This window comes from Gossypium hirsutum, chromosome A01 (assembly GCF_007990345.1).
Source record: "Gossypium hirsutum isolate 1008001.06 chromosome A01, Gossypium_hirsutum_v2.1, whole genome shotgun sequence".
Lineage (NCBI taxonomy): Eukaryota > Viridiplantae > Streptophyta > Magnoliopsida > Malvales > Malvaceae > Gossypium > Gossypium hirsutum.
In genome coordinates, this window is record NC_053424.1 from 3,896,261 (window position 1) to 3,922,499 (window position 26,239).

The window sequence follows — 26,239 nt, forward strand, 5'->3', positions numbered from 1 at the left end:
TACCTGTGTGGCCCACAAGCCCAGATTAGCCTTGCCCGTGTGGTCCATGCAGCCTAGCCCAAAAACCACACGCCCGCGTGTCATGCTAGTGTGGGCCCACACACCCAGCTTAGCCATGCTTGTGTGACCCACATGGTTACACTCGAGCCACCACACGACCGTGTTCTTGCACACGGCCTACCACACGAGTGACCACACGCTCGTGTGGCGTCGACAAAATAGTGTTTCAACTTTTACTGAATCTCGCTTTTCTGTGTTTAGGGTACGTACCTGGTTCCGATTTAATGCTAAAACGACCCCGAGCCTTCTGCAACCTAAAAATGAAGTACCTAACATATAAATTAACAATTAAGTCACGAATTCCTCAAACCCAAATCGAGCCAAACACAATCACTTATTGTGATCACATCCGTCTACTCGCACAAATTAGACCGTTGGGTGACAACCACTGCCTCACCGCCTTCTCCTATACCACATAATTTAACTATTATGACCATTTATCGGCCATCAATAAGATCTCCAAAAATTCCAACAATTAGTTGTTAACAGTCAACCCAATTTCACTTACCATGCCGATTAACGAATCCAAAAGAGATCGTAGTAACAACAGTTACACCAGGAAACAACTGAAATCTGAAAAAGAAGCATAAAGAGATTGAAAGTGGAAAAAGAAACTGCAGAGAGCAAGAGAAAAGAAAATAAGGTAAAAATTTTGGGAATTTTCTTCAAATATAATATGACACTAAATCCCTTAATTTCCTCCCACTTACCCACTATCTCAACTTCTCAGACTTTCAACTCAATTGAGACTCTACAAGCCAACCGGGCAAAAATTAATCTCCCACGCTCACGCAAGGATTCGAACACAAGACCTCCAACACACCAACACCTTTACCATTCAAACCAACAAGCTCATTCTAATATAGTTTCACAAGCAATTTAATATAAGCCCACTTAGAAAGGTAAGGCTTAATTCCAAAAATAACAAAAATTTACAAACATGGGACTTGAACCCAAGACCTCTTACACATACCCTAAAACACTTAACCACTAAAGCATATACACATTTATGTTAAATTTTACAGCAACAGAAATAAATTATTTGGGGCATTACAGTATATTGCTCCTGAATTGGTTTACAAAAATCTTAGAGGCATTTCATATAAAGCTAATCTTTATAGTTTTAGAATGTTGGTGATGGAAATGGTAGGTAGGAGAAAGAATTTGAATGCATTTTCCGACCACACTAGCCAATTATATTTTCCATCTTGGAGTTATAACCAGTTAGATAAAGGAAATGACATGGAGCTAGGAGATGTTTCTGATGATGAAAAAGTATTGGTAAGGAAGATGATAATAATAGCCATTTGGTATATACAATTATTACCTTTTGATCGTCCTTCAATGAATAAAGTGTCGAAGATGCTTGAATCTAATGTTGAACTCCTTGAGATGCCTCCAAAGCCATTTCATCAACTTCCTCTTGAAACATCAGTAGAGGTTTATAGCGGTGAGAACTCTAATGATAAGGGAAGTATGTCGTTGGATGTTGTTACTATAACCAGTTTTAATGTCGTTTAAGATTGGAAACATTTACTTTCATTATCTTGGCTTTGTAGCTTTATATAATTTTTGCCTTTCATATGTGTATTGGTATCTTGTTATGTGTATTGCATATATATGTACGTAGATATGTATTTAAAAAAAATGTTGTTTTGATTTTAAATAAATAATATTGAAGTGATACTTTGTAGGATTCTTGAGCTCCTTCACAACCTAAGTGTCTTATGAATTGACGCAAAAGGAGGCTTGAAATAGATTGGAAATAAGGGAAAACTAAATAGAGAGGAGAGAAAATATATGTTATAGTGATTAGTTGAAGCACTTAGTCTTCTTCATATAGCTGAATTTGGCTACTCAATATAAGATTTGCTTTGATATATAATATACAAATTTGTTAGCTTATGATATCCATTCTCCATAATCATCTCCCTTACAATTTTACTTAGCATGCCAAAACCAGAGTCTCATTATAGTGGGGAAAGCAACCAAGAGGCAAGAGTGCTGTCTTGCTGCTCAAAATGCTCAAAATCCAGATTGACTTTGGACACTCCAACAGCATTTGTGATCTATTGAGGTGGGTAATTGTTGAAGCATCAATAAATTTCTGATGAGTTTCGAGGGCTAACAACACTTGTTGACGCCATAGAAGGTCATTAAAGACATCAAGAACAATGTTAATTTTCTTGGTAGAGAACAATCGATTGTCCACAGCTCCTTCAGCAAGATCGATAAGATTGCCTCGAGTTTCAGAAACACGACAATCTGGAGCAACATGATTGGAAGACAATGGCGGATCCATGATCGATGGCTGTTGTGCCATGTTAAGATACAGCTAAAATATCATGTTTGGCTACTAAAAAAGTAAAATAATTGAGAGAAAGAATCAAGAATTTGTATTCATCATACTTGAGAATATGAGACTGACAGACTTACAATTTATAGAACTTGAGCTGCACAACTAACTATTGTTATAAGCTGAACAACCACTAGTAATTACAATCAAACTAACCAACTGATCAATTGACTTAACAGTCAAGCTAATAGTTGATAGTCTAACCAAGAGGAATTTAGACTAGTATTGCATTGGTCGTCCTCAATATAGTTGAGATGGTAATTATATTTATAAGAGTATGTGATCCAAAATTATCGCAAATTTTTTCAATGTCTTCGAAGATGTTCATCATCCTTTATTCCTTTTCTACATCTTTTGTTCTTTCAGCATTTGTTCCTTTTTTACGTATTTCGAAGATTTGTTTTGATTTACTAGGGCAGAATAATTGATATATAATGTACTCGAAAAATAATCAAATTCGTTGCATCATCATTCCTAATACTCTTTTTTATTTTCGTTTGTTGAGGGTCGATCAATTTCTTCGAAAGAAGTCTTTTGAGATGTTGTATATTGAGAAAGAGGATTTTGAGCTTTCTCAACATTCCTTAATCCATGCACTGCTAGTTGTGTAACCAAAGACTGTAGTTCTTCATGGTGCGAAAATCTTCCCATTAGGTACCCATTTCGATTAAAGATTAAAACTTGAAGATGGATTAATCAAAACCTAAATTCAATTTTTTATTAAATATTCAAACAAAAAAATTAAATTTAAATTTAAAATTTTTATCTCAAATTCAAGTTTGCAAATGAAGCATAAATCCAAATAATACCAAAAGAATTTCGAATGTGGCTTGTGACGTATTGGTCAAATTCTTTTGCTAGTCCTTATATATTGAATAAGTTATGGATCTAATCTTTATACTTTAATTAGGTCAATTGTTTGTCCGTTTTCTTTTCAAATTGATTAATTTTAGTACCTATCTTTTAGTATTTTAAATTTTAATCTTGACCGGGTAACGGTTAAATTGTCCAATATTTTTGAAATTGATCAATTTAGTCCTATACTTTTAGAATTTTAAATTTTAATCTTGACTTGGTAACAATTAAATTGTCCATTTTCTTTTCAAATTGATCAATTTTAGTCCCTGCATTTTTAGAATTTTAAATTTTAATCTTAACTTGGTAACACTTAAATTCGTTTAATTAAAATAGACTACTAGTCTTATAATATTTGTGAAATTATAGATTAAGAATATTTGTGAAATTATAGATTAAGGGTCTGTTTGTTTACATGTAAAATGTTTTCTGTATTTTGCTGTGTTTGTTTCACAGAAAACAGCCTGGTCAACCGGAAATGACTTACAGGTCAATGATCAACCGTAATATATACATATTTTTACCCCATGCTTGGCATATTTATGAATGATTTTTCCTTGGTTTTAGTGAATTTGATGCTCCTAATCCTTTAATTTCATGTTTTATACTCAGGAGAGCTTAGGATAGCAAAAAGTGCGAGAAACGGGCCAAAAACAGACAAATTGGGCCTAATTCAGTGTTTCACTCGGCCTAGGCTCTTCCAGACGGGTGATCCACACGCCCCGTGTGTGACACACGGGTAGACCACACGCCTATGTGTCATGGCCGTGTCAACACTAAACCAAGTCAGAATTGCACATGGCCTGAGCATATTCACACGGGCGTGGCACACGATCGTGTCCCTGTGGAGCCCAAGTCTAATTCTACTCGAAAAAGGCTAATTTTGGGCTAATTTGGGCATTCCAAATTCTATGACACGAAGAACAAAAGGCAGAAAATACTCAAGAACAGCCATCGGGATCAGCTTAGAAGGAGGATCTACATCAAGACTAAAGATTTCTATCCAATTTCCTAGAAGTCCTTTGCGTTTCTTTATGTTTTGTTGTTTTCCAATTTTTAAGATGTTTTCCATTATTATGAACTAAACTCCCTAAATACCTAAGGGAGATGAAACCTAAGATGAATCTTATTACTAATTGAGTTATATGATAAATACTTGTTCTTATTCTTAATTGTGAGTTTAACCCTTGTTTTAATATTCTAGGATATTAATCCAGGTTTTTTATGTGCTTATTCAGTGGAGGAAAAGTCCCTATTTAAGAGTAGATCATTCATATTACTAATTGAGATAGGATGACATAAATCTACCGGATTAGAGTCAAATCTAATAAAGGAATCCATAGATCGAGTTAATGTGACAATAGGGGTTTTAATTAGAAAGAGATTTCGTTTAATCAACCTAGAGCCAGTTGTTTTTAGTCTCGAGAGAGATATTAACATAAATCAGGGATTTCTACGGATTAAGTCAAGTGAATAAATCGTCTAATTCAAAGGTAATAAGTGAAGTCTAGGTGGATTCTTCCTTGGGTATTGTCTTCTCCATCGGTTTTCCAAAAGTATTTTCCAACTTTAATCTTTGTCACAATCTTAGTTAATTAGATAATTAGTGTTAGTTTAAAAACGGAGCCAAAGTCTATTTTCTCCAATTTGATCATTCTTAATCCTTATATTTTTGGAAATTTGAAATTCTAATCTTAATGCAACATTAACTGACTTGTTTTTAATAATATGAAGAAATAGAAAGTTGTCATGATATTACACATGTTATAATATATTTGCTATATAAGATTTTGAAAATAATAGCATAACTTATTGAATTTAAGAACGATCATTTGGTCAAGATTGAAATTTTAAATTTTGAAAATTACAAAAACTAAAAATCACCACAAGATTGAAACTTTAAAATCTGCAAAAGTTTAAAACTAAAAATTATACTAAAAATAACCAAATTTAAGTACAAAGACTAAATCCACAAGTTATGCATAATTTAGGGATTAATAGTAGAATTTAACCAATACTTTTTTATGACTACCTAATAATTGTTGTTCTCTATATTAAGTTCCAAAATAAAAAAGGGGGAAAAGAAATGAGGGTTGTGGCTATCAACCTCTTCAATGTTTTTGTCTTTTAAAGAAGACTTGCATTGTCTTGATTGTCTGTCATTGTTATTTATGAAAAGTCTTGCCCTCTTGAGGTATTTCTAGGAAGGAAAAAAAAGGAATAAACTTGTTATTCTAGTTAAAGCTCATATTCGTCAAAGTCTTCTATCCTCATTAATGCTTATTCTCATCTTGAGATATTCTCTACATATTTCCCTGATATAGTTAGTGTTGATAATTTCATGGTAAATTGTTGAAAATTGCATGGTTTTGCAGCATCAAATTGCATGGCAGATTATTAACATTTATGGCAGCCATCAAGTTTGACTTAAATGTCAAAAATAGGAGGTGCAATTGGCACAAAAAATTTACTTGAAAAATTTGGCATGGGATATTTTCTTTTTTGGTCCTTGAGATAATGGGCTATTTAGGGTTTGATCCTTGAATTTCAACTATAAATAGGCCTTCCCATTTCTCATTTCAAAATCCCAACCATTCATTCTCTATTATTTTCTCTTTTTTCCCATTTGAGAATTCTTAAGGAATTCAATTTGTTTGTAATATTTTGGAGATAGTAAAGTTATCATCTATTGTTAGTGCCCGAGGACGTAGGTATAATTTACTGAACCTCGTTAAAACTCTTGTGTTCTTTCTTGTCTTATTTTTCTTTTAATATTTGAGGGTATAATAGTAGTATTTAATTGTGCTATTAAATTACTATAGAAGGGATATTCTGACTAATAAAAGACTTGGTACTTAAGAGATCCTTGTGATCCACCTCTCTTTCTTAGGAATTAAACTTTGTGTGATTTTTTAGTACAATAATTTACACGTTTCCAACCCTATTGTAACAACAAGTGGTATCAGAGCCGAAGGTTAATCATAGTATGCTCTGTGGTTACAGTTTAAACTGATCTTCCACATCAGAAAAGATTTCCTTAGGTATATTGAAAGATTATAGAGATAACGAACGGTTTAGGAACTTCAACATCGTCTATGTGGACAAGACCGACAATGGCAAGTACAAGATTGGCCGTGGAGATCTTTGATGGCACGAGCATTTCAGTATGTGGCAAAGTGAGGTTCTTGATGCCCTTTTTCAGCAGGGTCTAGACATTGCCATTAATGAAAAGAAACCAGATGATGTACAAGAGAAAGATTGGAAGGCGATCAATCGGTTGGCATGTGACACAATTTGGCCATGCCTTTCTCGAGAGTAGAGGTATGCTTTTTTAAATGAGACTTCTGCAAATAAGTTGTGGGTGGCACTTGAAGAAAATATTTTGAAGAAAAACAGTCAAAATAAGCTCCACTTGAAGAAAAGACTGTTTCGTTTCACTTACGTCCCAGGTACCACAATGAATGATCACATCACCAAATTTAATCAGCTAGTCACTGATTTGCTGAATATGGATGAGACATTCAAAGATGAAGATTTGGCTTTGATGCTGTTGGGGTCACTTCCTGAGGAGTTTGAGTTCCTAGAAACTACTCTACTTCATGGCAAGAGTGATATATCTCTGAGTGAAGTCTATGCGGCCTTATACAGTTATGAACAGAGAAAGAAGGACAAACAGAAAAACTCAATCAGAGATACAGAAGCTTTAGTAGTCCGAGGCCGTTCATACACTCGAAGAAAAACTCAAAATGGGAGATCAAAGTCAAAGTCCAAACTTGGGAAAGATCAATGTGCCTTTTGTCATGAGAAAAGCCACTGGAAGAAAAATTGTCCAAAGCTGAAGAATAAGGGAAAAGTTACTCTAGATGCTTGTGTTGTGAAGCATGATACCAGTGACTCTGAACTATCACTAGTTTGCATCATCATCATCATTCCATTCAAATGAGTGGATATTGGATTCGGGTTGTACCTATCATATTTCCCCTAACCAGGAGTGGTTTTCTGATTTAGTAGAACTAAATGGAGGAGTTGTTTATATGGGCAATGACAATGCCTGTAAAACCGTTGGGATAGGTTCAATCCAATTAAATAATCAAGATGGATCAACCAGAGTTCTGACTGATGTTCGGTACGTGCCCAATTTGAAGAAAAATCTCATCTCATTGAGAGCTTTGGAATCCAAAGGTTCAGTTGTTACTATGAGAGATGGGGTTTTGAAAGTGACATCTGGCGCACTTGTGATATTGAAAGGCATCAGAAAAAATAACTTGTATTACTACCAAGGTAGTACAGTTATTGGAGCAGTAACTGCAGCTTCCAGTAACAAATTGGACTCAATGCAGTTGTGGCATATGAAGTTGGGACATGCCAGTGAAAAATCCTTGCAAATTCTAGCAAAGCAAGGATTGTTGAAAGGTACAAAGGCTTACAAATTAAAATTTTATGAGTATTGTGTTTTGGGAAAGCAAAAGAGAGTGAAGTTCGGCACTGCTATCCATAATACAAAAGGTATTTTGGAATATGTTCATTTAGATGTGTGGGGGCCTTCCAAAATACCTTCATGGGGAGGAAAACACTACTTTGTTACTTTAGTTGATGACTTTTCCAAAAGAGTTTGGGTGTATACCATGAGAACTAAGGATGAAGTGCTTGGTGTTTTTCTTAAATGGAAAACTATGATCGAAAGCCAAACTGGCAAGAAAATCAAGTGCTTAGAACGGACAATGGAGGGGAATATAAAAGTGATCCGTTCTTCGATGTGTGCCAAGAGTATGGTATTGTTCGACACTTCACAGTTAGGGATACATCACAGCAGAATGGAGTGGCAGAACGTATGAATCGAACATTACTGGAGAAAGTTCGATGTATATTATCCAATGCTGGGTTAGGCAAGCAATTTTAGGCTAAGGCTGTGACATACGTTGGCCATCTTATTAATCGTTCGCCATCATCTGCATTAGAAAGAAAAACTTCTATGGAGGTATGGTCTGGAAAACCGGCTACAGATTATGATTCCTTACATGTGTTTGGATCCACTGCATATTACCATGTGAAGGAGTCAAAATTAAATCTGAAGGCAAATAAAGCTTTCTTTATGGGAATCACCTCTCGAGTAAATGGATTTCGTCTTTGGTGCTTAGACACAAAGAAAATGATCTTTAGCAGAGATGTTACCTTTGATGAATCTGCCACATTGAAAAAGGTAGCAGATGAAGATATTCAGACAAGCGATACTCCACAGCAGGTAGAGCGTACTCCAAAACATGTGGAGTTTGAGTAGGTGGGGATTTGCCTAGTTAATAAGTCTAATTCTCCAGCCACAATGGAGGAATTAGAGGTTGAAAAGGTTCTGACCCAAAATCGTTGAGTATACCAGAACCAGTTGCAGTTGCAAAGCCACAGAGAGAAATTTGCAGACCTGCTCGATTTACTGATATGGTAGCCTACGTCCTTTCCATTGTTGATGATGATATTCCCGTCACTTATCAAGAAGAATGCAAAGCTTAGAAAGTGACAAATGGAAAAGTGCCATGGATGAAGAAATGTAGTCTCTCCGGAAGAACAATACTTGGGAGTTGGCGCAATTACCGAAAGGTAAAAGGGCAATCTGATGCAAGTTGGTATTTGCAAAAAAAAGATGATCTCCTAGCAAGAAAGATGTTCGCTACAAGGCAAGATTGGTAGCTAAAGGCTACGCTCAGAAGGAGGGAATTGACTATAATGATGTATTTTCCCCTATTGTGAAGCATTCCTCCATTAGGATTTTGTTGGCTTTGGTAGCACAATTGAATTTGGAGCTAGCTCGACTTGATGTAAAGATAGCTTTCTTGCATGGTGAGTTAGAAGAGGAGATCTATATGACTCAGCTCGAAGGATCAAAGATGCTGGTGGTAGAAATTGGGTTTGTAAGCTGAACAAATCGCTATATGGATTGAAGCAATCCCTGAGGCAGTAGTACAAGCGATTTGATATCTTTATGAGAATACAGAAGTATACAAAAAGCAAATATGACAATTGTGTGTATTTGCAGAATCTGTATGATAGATCTTTCATTTATCTTCTCTTATATGTTGATGATATGTTAATTGCTTCGAAGAGCCAAAAAGAGATAGATAAGCTGAAGGCTCAATTGAATCAAGAGTTCGAGATGAAAGATCTAGGTGAGGTTAAGAAGATTCTCGGCATGGAGATAAGTAAAGATAGACAGAGAGGCAAGCTTTGTTTGAATCAGAAGCAATATCTAAAAAAGGTATTATAATGTTTTGGTGTAAATGAAAACACAAAACATGTAAGTACCCCACTTGCTTTTCATTTGAAACTTAGTGCTCAATTATCTCCGAAGACTGAAGAAGAAAAAGAATATATGGCAAAAGTCCCATATGCAAATGCAGTTGGGAGTTTGATGTATGCAATGGTGTGTACGCGGCCTGACATTTCACAAGCTGTTGGAGTTGTGAGCAGGTATATGCATGATCCTGGAAAAGGAAATTGGCAAACTGTGAAATGGATTCTACGATATCTTAAAAAAATCGTAGACGTTGGTTTAGTTTTTTAGCAGGATGAAGCACTTGGCCAGTTTGTAGATGGATATGTTGATTCCGACTTTGCTGGTGATTTAGATAAACGTCGTTCAACTACGGGGTATCTGTTTACTCTTGCTAAAGCCCAGTGAGTTGGAAGTCTACCTTACAATCTACAGTAGCTGTGTCTACTACAGAGACAGAATATATGGCAGTTACAGAAGCTGTTAAGGAGGCTATTTGGCTTGATGGATTGTTGGAAGACTTGGGAGTTATTCAAAGTCACATTAGTCGCTATTGTGACAGTCAAAGCGCTATTCATCTAGCGAAAAATCAAGTCTATCATTCAAGAACCAAGCATATCGACGTAAGATATCACTTTGTGCGAGAAGTCTTTGAAAAAGGAAAAATTCTACTTCAGAAGATTGGGTTTTAGCGTGCAAGGAGATTAGGGAATTATTATCGAGGAGTTAATGAGGATCGATGGCATATGATCGGGTGCTTGGGGGCTCCTATTTTTTTGGGTGAGTGTTCTCTTTTTGAGCTTATGCTTTGGTATTTCTTTTGTAGTAGGAGTAATGCGAATTTTGTCATGGAATATTAGAGGGTAGGGGTCGGCTCCCAAAATAGAGGCTGCGAATAGAGTTATTAGGGAGACAAGGGCGGACGTGTGTTTTATTCACGAAACCAAGTTAGTGTCGGTACCAATAGAATTAGTTAGAAATATATGGGGGATGACAATTTCGACTTTAAGATTTTTGCTGCTATAGAAAAGTCAGGGGTTTGTTAACAATTTGGAACAAGAGCAATTTCGTGGGGGTAAATATTATGTATAGGCAGAGATTTTTCGTGGTCGAAGGCAAATGGACGCTTGAAGGGAAGGAGGTAGTGCTAATAAACATTTATGCCCCTAATTGCCTTTCGGATAAAAAATTCTTTAGGATGTGATTGCCAAACTGAATAATCATTTTAGAAGCACTTGAGTAATTGGAGGAGATATTAATGTTGTTAGAAATGGAAGCGAATGTAGGAATTGCAAGTGTATAGAGTAGGGCTCTAAAGTTTTTTGGGCGAGTTTATTGATAGGTGTAATTTGATTGATTTGCCGCTAATAGAGAAAAATTTTGCGTGGGTTGGTCCGGGATGTAAGCGTAGCAGATTGGACTGATTCCTATTAGAGGAGGAATGGTTGTTTTTCTTTATGGACCTTCAACAGTAGGGACTAAACCGTTCCATTTCAGATCATACTCCAATCCTGTTGCTTTATGAGTCATTAAATTGGGGGTCCCAAACTTTTAAGTGTATAAATGCTTGGTTTAATAAGAAAGATTGCATGAGATTGATTGAGAAATAATGGTCGGATCTAGTCAGTGTCAAAGGAAAATCAGAAGTGAAATTGAGAAAGTTTAAGGGGGTACTGAAGAAGTGGAATGTGGAGGATAGTAATATGTTGGAAATTAGAATTATTGTTAGCGAGTGTAGATTAAAGGAGTTGGATGAAATTACTAAGATAAGAGAGTTAACAGCGGAGGAAATGGAGGAATTAAAACATTTGAACACAGAGCTTTGGGAAGCAATATGATTCAAAGAATCCGTGTAGCGACAGAAATCAAGATTGTCATGGTTAAAAAAAGGGGTTGCCTTCAGCGCCTTGTTTCATAGAGCCGTGAAAAGAAGTTGGTTCGGTGGTGGCTTTTGCGTGGTGTGTTGGTCACTTTAGCCAGTTTTTGCAGAAATTGAGTCTGCAATTTTGTAGGTGGGTAATGTTGTTTTCTCTCTGGCTGATCGGAAAGGTATTGTTTTGGCTTCGTCTTTAGCGATGGATGGTGTTAATCAGCCGCAAATGTTTAAAGCGTGGTGGTGAGGTTTTCAGTTCAAGAATTAGCAGTTTCGTATGTTGTATTTGGATTGTGACTTTATTATGCTTTTTGTTGCTTCTTTTTCTGTTTTTGGATGCTGCTCTGTTTTCTTTGACAGTGCAGTCGAATGTTGCAAAAAAAAAAAACATAATTTACATTGTTTGGAGTTTGCAATCTTTTCAGTCAAATTAATTGGACAATAACTTAAATGATTTGGTGAATGTTTGCTAGCCCATATTTGAAGACTCATATTGTGGAGCAACAAATATTTGAAGATTGGGTGAATTAAATCAAGAAATCAAATTTCTTGAGCTAAAGAGATTATAAAAATTATAATGCCAAAAAATTAATTTTATAAATTTTTATAAGAATTATAAATAATATTATACCTATATTTTAGGTTGACTTAAACTTAAGTAATTATGTATAGTATTTATGAACTCGACCCGAACGTAAGTCAATCTATTATCTCAACCATTTATAATTATTCATCTTAATAATATTTCTAAAAATAATTGATATCGAAGACCATGACTAATTGTTACGTAAAACAATACAATTCATGTGTCAAAAGAAAAATATTAGAGGAGGCACCAAAAAAATTCAGAGGAATTTTAGTCGTTTACTTTGATTTTTCAAAGTTTCATTTACCCTAAACAAAACGTTTCAATGCTTTCTTTACGTATTAAACTTGACTTGTCTTAAACGTCATTCATTGTAGTTGGGGTAATTAAGATGATTGAGATTTGTCTACGAATATGTGGTCTAAAATTATTAAACTTGTTGTCAATTTAGAAATAATTTCATTTTGGGTTACTAAATAAATTTTGATGTCGTCTAACGAAATTAAATTATATTTTTAATGAGTTAAAATATAAATTAATCTTTAATACTTTTAAATTTTTAAAATTAAGTTTAAGTCTGATTTTTTTATTGGAAATCTTGTCTTATTTAAAGATATTGAATGCTGTTGTAAATTTATTGATATAATTATAATTTAAAAATTATTTGGTTTGATTCTATATATATAAAACAAGAAAGAATTAAAAAAATGTCACTCGGTCATCAGCTATATTCCTCGTCTGTTATTTAAGTACAAAGATTAAACCCATAAATTATGCATAAGGATTAATAGTAGAATTTAACCAATATTTTTTATGAATATCTAAGAATTGTTGTTCTCTATATTAACTTACAAAATAAAAACGGAGGAAAGGAAATGAGGGTTGTGGCTATCAGCCTCTTCAAAATAAAAACTTGCATTGTGTTGGTTGTCGGTCATAGTACTCTTTTATGAAAAGTCTTGTCCTCTTGCTTCCCACTCCACATGGTGCCATATCTCATCTTGAGATATTCTCCACATATATCCCTGATTTTGTTAGAAGCTTCATTGTTGCTCTTCTTCTCTAACAAAATATTAGCATGTCATATTTAAAAGCAAAACTCCCATTGTTTGGTCACCTAATGCCCACTTTTGCATTATTTCTTATTCTATTCCCTGGTGCTTCTCTCGCTAGGCATCTTTTTAACCAGGACTGCGGCTCTACTTTCTGTGGGAATTTGAATATCAGTTATCCATTTCGATTAAAAAACCAACCTCCTCAATGTGGCTGTTATGAACTGGAACTTGCGTGTGAGAATAATAACCGCACCACTTTGGTTTTGAGAGAAGGGAAATTCGTTGTCCAAAATTTTTTTTACGAAAATAAAACAATCCAAGTGATGGATTCAAATCTGGATAAGAATGATTGCAACTCCCTTCCTCTTAGTTCCATATATTTCAAGTATTTAGATGGACAATTGTATTCCGTTTTTTCTTCTCCTCATTATTATTCTCATTCTCATCATTATTATACTTCTTATTATTATTATAGTAGAGAGTTAGAGGCTAGCATTATGTATGTTGTGAATTGCTGGAAACCTATAAAATCATCTCAATATATTGATGCCTCTCGTTGTATCACCAAATCCAATATCTCTTTTCCTCCAACTTTCTTCTATTTTTTAGACAGAAATACAGTGCAGAATCTCAATCAAGCTTGCACCGTGGAAGCGGAAGTTCCAATTATGGTTAAAAGTATATCAGGCATGTCTACGTTGGCTATCTACAATAAGCTATCTCAGGGTTTTTACCTTTCATGGTATGAGAACCCATACTTGGAACTTTCTAGGTAAGTTTCTACTAGTATTTAAGTTATATACCCTTAAGTTGAATATGATTAACTTTCTTATTTCTCAGCTAAAGTAAAATATATTACTAAATTCCGAAAAGGGTAGATCTGACCCAAACGGATAGAGAAGTAAAAAATAGATGAGCATTGAAATTTTTGGCTCAGAGAAACTCCAAGCAAAATAGTGAAAATTATGATTTTAAAAAGTTTTTTTTTATATAGACAACACAACTATTTAATTAATATTTACAATTTATTAGACTTTTCTATCTAATAAAATAATATTACTATCAACATTATAAATAGCTGACAGAAATGACATTATCCATGAAGATTAAAAAATTGTAATTAAAATTTTTTAATATTTAAAACACTACTTTTATAGTTAAATATTTTTTCCTTTTATTTTGTGCAAAAATTTAGTATATAAAAAAAATCACATCAAATGTCAGTAAACAATAATAGTAATGAAATTTGTGATTTTAATATGAAATACATGTGTTGTTAATATAAAGTTGTATAAAATTTAATTGTGCTTGACTCATTCTACTCGATATTGCAGATTGCGATATGTGATGTTTTGCTTTGGACTTTGTCTTAATGAAATTGGTATGCATATGGTCTCACTTTTATATATATCGTACTGCAGAATGCGATATATGATGTTTTGTTTGGAACTCTGCCTTTACGGAATAGGTATGGAAATGGTCTTATTTCTATATATACCGAAGCATAAATCACAAGTGACCAACAGAAAAGCATAACAATCACCCAAAATCACCAAGCCCTTATGTCAAGTAAAATAGTCACCGAAGAATGCCACACTTTTACCAGATCGGATTTAGAAACTAAGCCAATCCTCTTGTTTGCAATAAAGGCATCCACCACCTTCCCATGTACCCAAATAATTGGTTCAGCCAACGCCAGTTGATCCTTTCTAAGCCATATTGTGAAAAAACAAAACTATTCAACTTTAATTTTAGGAAAATTAAAAGATTCTTTATATCTATCTTGTTTGATTTAGAAAAAAGAAAAATACAAGGCATCAATGGAATATCAAATAATTGAATTGCTATTTTAAAATTAATTGCATAAATTAGCGAAAGGATGTGTTTTAAGGGGAATGAAACTGTCACATACATAGAAATTTTGAGAGTGTAGATAATATGTTGATTTTACAATGCACTGATGTTTTCCAATATGTTTTTCTTGAAAGGTTTTTCCATCATACTGAGGCTCTTCTTTGGGATACCTTGTTTGCTTGTGCTTGTAATATATAAATGGAGAAGAAGACATTTATCTATAGATGATAAAATTGAAGAGTTCCTTCAAAGCCACGATCTAGCTCCAACTAGATACTCTTTCAAAGAAGTTAAAAAAATGACTAAAAATTTTAAAGATAAATTAGGTGAAGGGGGTTATGGGTCGGTGTTTAAAGGAAAGCTTTGTAGTGGACATCATGTGGCAATAAAATTGTTGTGCACATCAAAGGGTAAAGGCCAAGATTTCATCAATGAAGTTGCTTCTATTGGAAGAATTCATCATGCTAATGTGACAAAACTTATTGGATTTTGTGTGGAGGGATCAAAACAAGCTCTCGTGTATGATTTCATGTCAAATGGATCGTTAGATAAAATCATATTTTCTAAAGAAAAAAATAACACTTTAGATTGGAAAAAAACTATTTGATATTGTGCTTGGGGTTGCTCGAGGAATCGACTACTTTCATCAAGGATGTGACATGCAAATTTTACATTTTGATATCAAGCCACACAACATTCTTCTGGACGAGAACTTTAACCCAAAAGTTTCAGATTTTGGTCTTGCTAAGTTGTACTCAGCAAATGAGAGCATTGTCTCTCTCACTACAGCACGAGGAACAATAGGATATATTGCTCCTGAATTGGTTTACAAAAATCTTGGAGGCATTTCATACAAAGCTGATGTTTACAGTTTTGGAATGTTGGTGATGGAAATGGTCGGAAGGAGAAAGAATTTTAATGCATTTGTTGACCACACTAGCCAAAAATATTTTCCATCTTGGATTTATGACCAGTTAGATCAAGGAGAAGACAGAGTTGGAAGATGTTTCTAATGATGAAAAAGTACTGATAAGGAAGATGATAATAACAGCCTTTTGGTGTATACAATTATTGCCTTCTGATCGTCCTTCAATGAATAAAGTGTTGAAGATGCTTGAATCTAATGTTGAACTCCTTGAGATGCCTCTAAAGCCATTTCATCAACTTCCTCTTGAAACATCAATGGAGGTTCATAGCTGTAAAAACTCTAATGATGAGGAAAGTAGGTCGTTGGATGTTGTTACTATAACCAGTTTTAATGTCGTTTAAGATTGGAAACATTTCCTGTCATTACCTTACCATTGTAGCTTTATATATTTTTTTTCCTTTCATATGTATTAGTGTCTTGATGTGTATTTCATATAAATCTTGTTTTGATGTTTAAATAAATAATATTGAAGTGATATTTTGTAGGATTGTTGAGCTCCTTCACAAATAAGTGTCTTATGAATTGATGCAAAAGGAGGCTTGAAATAGATAGGAAATAAGGGAAAACTAAACAGAGAGGAGAGAAAATATATGTTATAGTGATTAGTTGAAGCACTTAGTCTTCTTCACATAGCTGAATTTGACCACTTAAAATAAGATTTGCTTTGATTTATTAGGGTAGAATAATTGATGTATAATATACCAATTTTATTAGCTTATGATATTCGTTCTCCATAATCATCTGCCTTACAATTTTACTTTCCATGCCAAAAACCGGAGCCTCAATTGTCCTCTCTTTTTTTTTCCTTAAGAAGAATTGATTTGCATTGACTTAGTGGGTCGTGGGGTTGGTAATGAGGTCTCCTTATCACTTTTTTAAGAAATATTACTGATTAATTTTGGTTATTAGTTTTTATACATGAATTTGGTTATCTTAACCTCTATACTTTTTGAATTTAAGAGTGCAGTCCTTGCAGAATGATAGCTGTTAAATTCATTAAGTTTTACTAGTTTCAAATTTTGGCATGGCAAGCATATTACCACATGTGTATTACAGTGTTAACTTTCTATTTCCACAAGTTACTCACAAAAAACCTAGTTAATAAATTTAATTCTTGTCATTTGCATCAAGATTGACATGTCAAAATTCGAAAAGTATAAGAATTAAAATTTATGGACTAAAACTACAATTTTACAAATAGTGAAAATTAATAGTAGAATTCAACCAACCAAATTTAACTACTACCTTTATGTTAGGACAAAAAATTTAAATTTTAAAAAGTACATGGAGTAAAATTTATTGAGGCAAGTTTTGGACGCAATGTCTCGAGCAATGACCACTGCACTTGGCACTACACAAGTTTTATAAATTGTTTTATTTGTTGACATGTTTGACCAAAATATCTTGATTGTTTTCTTGCATATGTTTTGAGGATTTTTGTGTACAGGATCTTATATTTATCATGGAAGAAGAGATTGAATCAAATAAATTTACTTTTCAAGGATTCCTATGTGATCTATTTGTCTTATATACTAAGATATGCAATCTAAGATGATTTGGGCATATCATCATGGATAGAAGTTTGCTTAGTGAAGCTTGATTCATACTCAATATATAAGTCTTGTTCAACCTTAATAGAAGTTTGATTGTTGAGGTACTGTTAGCACAACAACAGGTAACATAATTTGCATGAAAAGCCCATTCATTTTTGAAAGCTTTATTAAAATGATTTTTTATTTAACTAATTAACTTTTAACCTTGTTAGGGGATCTTATATTAATCAATTCTTTTATTTTCTTTTTTCTTTTTAAATAATGAAACTCTAGTCCATTTTCATCTTCATTATTTTTTAATATATTTCCTTTCGTTGGGGCTTTTAAAGCATCATTGCATCAAAGCCCCACCTTCAAACCTGATCCATTTGGTGTAAACTTCCTTGAAAGTTCTATTAAAATGATTTTTTAAATTTTTTTTAAAATTAGGATTAAACTGAAAAAACATATAAATATTGAGAATTTAATTTATTATTATATAAACTAAAATTCTGTAACATTGAAGAAACTATTAATTTTAGTAATTAATCGTCTTTATTTCTTCTAGGAATTAATTTTTTTCATTTTTTATAGTGTCTGATTTACTAAGTATTGAAATTGAATCATAACGAACAAAAAAATTGCAAAACAAGCAAAATCTAAAACATAAGACAACAAATTTCAGTAAAAAAAAAACAAATTAAAAATCGCAGTAAAAAAATAAAAATAAAGATACTCAAGCATCTATATAAATATTCCATCCTACTTTTTAAATATATTTTATATTTAATATATCATTTAATTTTTGAGTTTAGTTCTAATATTCGATTTGATATCTAAATTAAATAACTTAACAAGTGTTTGTTATGTGTATTCTAGTAAAAGAATATAAATACTCAATTAGGACAAAATTTCAATTATCAAATTAAACAGTTAAGCCAAACCCAAGTATTTAACTAAGATAACAAAACTCTAATATCAAACTGAAAAACAAAAACTCATGTACCAAAATCAAGAATTAGCCTGACCTCAATAATATATATATATCCGATCCAGGGGCGAAGCCAGAACAACTTTTTAGGGGGACCGAATAAAATTTTAAATTTTTATAGTCTATATCTTTATAACTTTTAAAGAATCAAATCGATTTTTTATAATTTTAGTAGGCCAAAGTACAATTTTACCTCTATTAATTTAAAATTTTAAAAAAAAATTAGAGAGCCTAAATGACAATTTTTCATTTTAGCCCCCCAAAAAAAGAATCGCCTCTGATCCGGTCGTTCATGGTGAAAGAACAAACATTTAATATTTCTCAAAATTCCAAAGCTTATAAAAACTTATTATATATAAAAGATTGGTTAAGTTTGCATTTAATCTTTGTATTGATAGCAACTTCGGAAAGTAAAGATGGGTGGGCAGTTTGCGCCTATCATCGGTCTCTTATTCTTTGTTGTATTTGGGTTTGTAATTGTGTTTGGCAAGTCACAAAAAGAAAGGAGAACGGAAGGAAGGTGGTGAGGAAAAGCAACCTGAAGATGCCAAGCAACCTGAAGATACTACTAAAGTTAACGATGCAGATGACGTTTTGGAATCCACCAAAGAAATCGCTGAAGCCAGCATCGATATTGCTAAATGTTGTTACAATAGGGTCGGAAGCGTGTAAATTATTGTACTAAAAAATCACACAAAGTTCAATTCCCAGAGAAGAGAGGTGGATCACATGGATCTCTTAAATACCAAGTCTTTCCTTAGTCAGAATATCCCTTCTATAGTAATTTAATAGCACAATTAAATACTACTATTATACCCTCAAATATTGAAAGAAAAATAGGACAAGAAAAAACACAAGAGTTTTGACAAGGTTCGGTAAATTATACCTACGTCCTCGGGCACTAACACCAGATGATAACTTTATTATCTCCAAAATATTACAAACAAATAGAATTCCTTAAGAATTCTCAAATGGGAGAAGAGAGAAAACTAAGAGAAAAAGATGGGTTGGGATGGTTGAAATGAGAAATGGTTAGGCCTATTTATAGTTAAGGTTCAGGGACTAACTTGCAAATGGCCTAAAAAATTAGGGACCAAACTTGCAATTATCCCATTCAACTTTAAACTCAACTTGCCAACCTCTTTTTACTTAATTCTTTTGGTGCCAATTGCACCTCCCACCATTTTTGACTTTTCAACAAGCTCCACCTTGAAGATTTGATTAGGATAATCACATCTTCACACACTTCCTTCAACTCCCCAAATTTGATAAAGCTATCCTTTGTAGTGCCTCCAAATATGCTCTCGAGCGCCATACACCTGAAGGTGCTCAAATTCTCAGGATGTTAATCAAGTTCAAACAATGATTAAACTTGATTGTTGTTACCACCTTGGTCATCATATCTGCGGGATTATTTGCTGTCGGAATCTTCTGAAGTAGAATTTTTCCTTTTTCAAAGACTTCCCGCACAAAGGGATATCTTACGTCGATATGCTTAGTTCTTGAATGATAGACTTGATTTTTCACTAAATGAATAGCGCTCTGACTGTCACAATATAGACTAATGTGACTTTGAACAACTCCCAAGTCTTTCAACAATCCATTAAGCCAAATAGCTTCCTTAACAGCTTCTGTAACTGCCATATATTCTGCCTCTGTAGTAGACACAACTACTGTAGACTGTAAGGTAGACTTCCAACTCACTGAGGCTTTAGTAAGAGTAAACAGATACCCCGTAGTTGAACGACGTTTATCTAAATCACCAGCAAAGTCGGAATCAACATATCCAACTACAAACTGACCAAGTGTTTCATCCTTCTCAAAAACTAAACCAATGTCTACGATTTTTTGAAGATACCGTAGAATCCATTTCACAGCTTGCCAATGTCCTTTTCCAGGATCATGCATATACCTGCTCACAACTCCAACAGCTTGTGAAATGTCAGGCCGCGTACACACCATCGCATACATCAAACTCCCAACTGCATTAGCATATGGGACTTTTGCCATATATTCTCTTTCTTCTTCAGTTTTCGGAGATAATTGAGCACTAAGTTTCAAATGAGAAGCAAGTGGGGTACTTACATGTTTTGTGTTTTCATTTACACCAAAACATTGTAATACCTTTTTCAGATATTGCTTCTGATTCAAACAAAGCTTGCCTCTCTGTCTATCTCTACTTATCTCCATGCCGAGAATCTTCATAGCCTCACCTAGATCTTTCATCTCGAACTCTTGATTCAACTGAGCCTTCAGCTTATCTATCTCCTTTTGGCTCTTCGAAGCGATTAACATATCATCAACATACAATAGTAGATAAATGAAAGATTCGTCATGCAGCTTCTGCAAATACACACAAGTGTCATATTTGCTTCTTGTGTACTTCTGCCTTATCATAAAGCTATCAAATTGCTTGTACCACTGCCTCGGGGATTGCTTCAATCCATATAGCGATTTGTTCAGCTTACAAACCCAATTTTTACCACCAGCATCTGTGTATCCTTTGGGCTGAGTCATATAGATCTCTTCTTCTAACTCACCATGCAAGAAAGCCGTCTTAACATCAAGTTGAGCTAGCTCCAAATTCAACTGTGCTACCAAGGCCAACAAAATTCTAATGGAGGAATGCTTCACAACAGGGGAAAATACATCATTGTAGTCAATTCCCTCCTTCTGAGCGTAGCTTTAGCTACCAATCTTTCCTTGTAGCGAACATCTTTCTTGCTAGGAGATCTATCTTTCTTTGCGAATACCCACTTGCATCCGATTGCCCTTTTACCTTTCGGTAATTGCGCCAACTCCCAAGTATTGTTCTTTTGGAGAGACTGCATTTCTTCATCCATGGCGCTTTTCTATTTGTCACTTTCTAAGCTTTGCATTGCTTCTTGATAAGTGACAGGAATATCATCATTAACAACGGGATGGGTGTAGGCTACCATATCAGTAAATCGAGCAGGTCTACGAATTTCTCTCCGTGGCCTTGCAACTGCAACTGGTTCTGGTGTACTTAATGGTTCTTGGGTCAGAACCTCTTCAACCTCTAATTCCTCCATTGTGGCTGGAGAATTAGACTTATTAACTGGGCAAATCCCCATCTGCTCAAACACCACCTGTTTTGGAGTACACTCCACCTGCTGTGGAGTATCGCTTGCCTGAATATCTTCATCTGCTACCTTTTTCAATGTGGCAAATTCATCAAAGGTAACATCTTTGCTACAGATCATTTTCTTTGTGTCTAAGCACCAAAGACGAAATCCCTTTACTCCAAAAGTGATTCCTATAAAGAGAGCTTTCTTTGCCCTCGGATCTAATTTTGACTCATTCACATGGTAATATGCAGTGGATCCAAACACATGTAAGGAATCATAATCTGTATCCGGTTTTCCAGACCATACCTTTATAGGAGTTTTTCTTTCTAATGTAGATGATGGCAAATGATTAACAAGATGGCCAGCGTATGTCACAGCCTCAGCCCAAAATTGCTTGCCCAACCCAGCATTGGACAACATACATCGAACTTTCTCCAGCAATGTTCGATTCATACGCTCTGCCACTCCATTCTGCTGTGGCGTATCCCTAACTGTGAAGTGTCAAACAATACCATACTCTTGGCACACATCGAAGAACGGATCACTTTTATATTCCCCTCCATTGTCCGTCCTAAGCTGCTTGATTTTCTTGCCAGTCTAGTTTTCGATCATAGTTTTCCATTTAAGAAAAACTCCAAGCACTTCATCCTTAGTTCTCATGGTATACACCCAAACTCTTCTGGAAAAGTCATCAACAAAAGTAACAAAATAGTGTTTTCCTCCCAACGAAGGTGTTTTGGAAGGCCCCCACACATCTGAGTGAACATATTCTAAAATACCTTTTGTATTATGGATAGCAGTGCCGAATTTCACTCTCTTTTGCTTTCCCAGAACACAATGCTCGCAAAATTTTAATTTGCCAGAATTTGCAAGGATTTTTCACTGGCATGTCCCAACTTCATATGCCACAACTGCATTGAGTCCAATTCTTTGTTACCGGAAGCTACAGCGACTGCTCCAATAACTGTACTACCTTGGTAGTAATACAAGTTATTTTTCCTGATGCCCTTCAATATCACAAGTGCGCCAGATGTCACTTTCAAAACCCCATCTCTCATAGTAACAACTGAACCATTGGATTCCAAGGCTCCCAATGAGATGAGATTTTTCTTCAAACTGGGCACGTACCGAACATCAGTCAGAACTCTGCTTGATCCATCTTAATTCTTTAATTGGATTGAACCTATCTCAACAGTTTTGCAGGCATTGTCATTGCCCATATAAACAACTCCTCCATTTAGTTCTACTAAATCAGAGAACCATTCATGATTAGGGGACATATGATAGGTACAACCCGAATCCAATATCCACTCATCTGAATGAAACGAAAATGATGATGCAACCAGTGATAGTTCAGAGTCACTGGTATCATGCTTTGCAACACAAGCATCTACAGCAGCTTTTCCCTTATTCTTCAGCTTTGGACAATTTTTCTTCCAGTGGCCTTTCTCATGACAAAAGGCACATTCATCTTTCCCGAGTCTGGACTTTGACTTTGATCCCCCCTTCTGAGTTTTCTTCCGAGTATATGAACGACCTCGGACTACTAAAGCTTTTGTATCTCTGATTGAGTTTTTCTGTTTGTCCTTCTTTCTCTTCATCAATGGCAATGTCTAGACCATGTTGAAAAAGGGGATCTAGAACCTCACTTTGCCACATACCAAAATGGCCCGTGCCATCAAAGATCTCCACAGCCAATTTTGCATTTGCAATTGTCGGTCTTGTCCACATGGATGATGTTGAAGCTCCTAAACCGACCGTTTTCTCCATAATCTTTCAATATACCTAAGGAAATCTTTTCTGATGTGGAAGATCAGTTTAAACTGCAACCACAGAGCATACTACAATTAACCTTCGGCTCTGATACCACTTGTTGTTACAATATGGTCGGAAGCGTGTAAATTATTGTACTAAAAAATCACACAAAGTTCAATTCCCAGAGAAGAGAGGTGGATCACATGGATCTCTTAAATACCAAGTCTTTCCTTAGTCAGAATATCCCTTCTATAGTAATTTAATAGCACAATTAAATACTACTATTATACCCTCAAATATTGAAAGAAAAATAGGACAAGAAAAAACACAAGAGTTTTAACGAGGTTCGGTAAATTATACCTATGTCCTCGGGCACTAACACCAGATGATAACTTTATTATCTCCAAAATATTACAAACAAATAGAATTCCTTAAGAATTCTCAAATGGGAGAAGAGAGAAAACTAAGAGAAAAAGATGGGTTGGGATGGTTGAAATGAGAAATGGTTAGGCCTATTTATAGTTAAGGTTCAGGGACTAACTTGCAAATGGCCTAAAAAATTAAGGACCAAACTTGCAATTATCTCATTCAACTTTAAACTCAACTTGCCAACCACTTTTTACTTTATTCTTTCGGTGCCAATTGCACCTCCCACCATTTTTGACTTTTCAACACTGAAGCCATTGGTGATATTGATGGCGGTGAAACTGTAGAAGTTGGCGTGGAGGTCTGTTGTTTCTTTTGTGCATGATACTTGCCTATGTATGTATTATGCAGATGAATATTTGCCTATGTATGTATTATGCAGATGAATATATGAAGTTCAAGGTACATATGAAATGAATGTTATAATAGTTTTAGCTGCCAGATTCTCTCATACCTATCCCTCTTCTTCCAACTTATTTTTCTTGAAAATATAAAAATTTAAACTTATTTCTTAAATTATTCTTTTAATTTTTTTATAAATTTTAATTTGTAAATGGGTTATTTAACAGGGTGGGTCTACATGTTACTTTATATTGATTGGGGTACATACCCCATCCGTTAGAACAAATATAGAACTATTTTATCTTTAAATTATGTATTTGAAGTTATTTTTATCAGCCAAAATAAAAGTTTTTATTAAAATCTCAAAGAGGTTATGTATTTGAAGTTGATTATTTAGAGAAGGATTGGAACATTCACTCACATATCGGCTTCATATCAATATTTATTTTTGCTCTCATCAAAAAATAAACAATAAATTTATTTTATTTTTAAATAATATATCTAAAGAGGTTGGTCCACGTTTTGTGTCTTAAGTTGATTCAAAATCATTAGAAGAATATATCTTTAATATTTTTTTTTACCTCTTATAAATAAAATATATCTTAAAATATAGAGTTAAAATGGCGAATTGAGTCTTCCAAACCATTTCCACAGGAAATCCGTACTGATTTTTTTCTCAGCCTTCGATAAAAAAAATTCATTTTCTTAATAAAAAATAAGAGATAGAGCCAAAAAAGATTTCTTTTTTGATTCATCTCTGGAATTGAATACCTCATTCAAAAATTGTTTTTGATCCAATCTGTAGGAATCAATAGAAAAGACAAATTCCTTATAATACACCAGATTTTGCTCGATTATTAATAGAGTGAATAGATCGATCTACCATTTTTTGAAATCTCTCTTTTGATTTAAAATCATGGTGTAACGTGTATCTCCCTATTATGGTCATGGAATAGATGAAATAAATCAAAAAAATGGATCTTTTTTCAAGAATGAAATCTTATTGGAACTGCCCAGTTCATCCTTCAAAATAATATCACATCTCGGATATGATGAAATAGGATGAATTGAGACGATATTTTGTAAATACGTAATTATCATTTACTATTTCTTTATTTTTCCGATTGTCTGGAAGGGCAAAAGAACATATTGTTCTTAATTTATTCAACAATTTTTGATCTCTAGTGGACCGCTCAGCAGGATTTGAACCCAGTTGAAGTTTTGACCATCTATAAGAGAAAAAAAATGAATAGATCTTATAGGATTCCCAAGAAATTCTTTGATTTCTTTCAAAAGCAGATGATTATCTTGATCGGCATTCACACTATTATCAGTGTAGGAGGATGTGAGTTTGAGTATGCTGAGACCTATTTAATGGTTGGAGATGGATTATGAGTAGAATTAAGTTTTATTAATTGTATATAAAAAAAATAGATATGATAAATAACCTATAACGAGACTAGTGTTAAAAAAAATGTGTTGCTAAAGATTCGTATACATAATATAAATTTGTAATACATGATTAAATAATTGAAGTAAATTTAAATTTTAATGTATTTATTATTAAATTAAAAACTAAAAATCCTTAACGAAGTGGGAGGGTTTATTCTAGTAGTATATAAATGTTTCAATGAATTTCCAATTAATCTTTGTATAGCCGGGAACTTCGGAAATTAAAGATTGGCGACGCTACCGTTGCCAAAAGCTTCAAATATAACAATATTCGCCAGAAAAATAAATGCATATATTTATTAAATTTTTATGTAAGAATTAAATAAGTATTTGATTGGGTAAAATATACAAATGGTCATTCAACTATATTCATATTCCTGTTTTGGTCACTCAATTTTATTTATTTTTAATTTAGGCATTAGTATTTTTATTTGTTTCTTGTTTTATCACCCGTTGTTAATTTGATAACGGGAATAATGATGCGACATTTTTAAATGTTATAATAACACATTTAGTCTTCAATATTTACATATTCAATCAATTGATTCTAATTCTAAATAATTCAATAATTTATCCATTTTCATTTACAAATTTTATCAATTTGATCTTCGAACTTCCTAATTAAAAATTTCAACTTTTAAAATAGAGGAATTTTATATTTATAAATTTGTAAAACCCAATAAAGAAAATAAAAAAACTTCTCCATTTGTCTAACAGTCTTGGATGTCGGAACTTCACCATAGTTTATTATTGATTATTTAATCGTACAGCCTATCGTCGTGCCAAATATCAACTAGAAAATCTCCCATTTCTTGCATAATAT

General features: G+C 33.9%; 1 pseudogene; it reads left to right on the forward strand.

The window, feature by feature from the left end:
• The first annotated feature begins 12,884 nt into the window (after window positions 1-12,884).
• LOC107899622 (LEAF RUST 10 DISEASE-RESISTANCE LOCUS RECEPTOR-LIKE PROTEIN KINASE-like 2.3) lies at window positions 12,885-16,299 on the forward strand (annotated as a pseudogene).
• The last annotated feature ends 9,940 nt before the right edge of the window (window positions 16,300-26,239 follow it).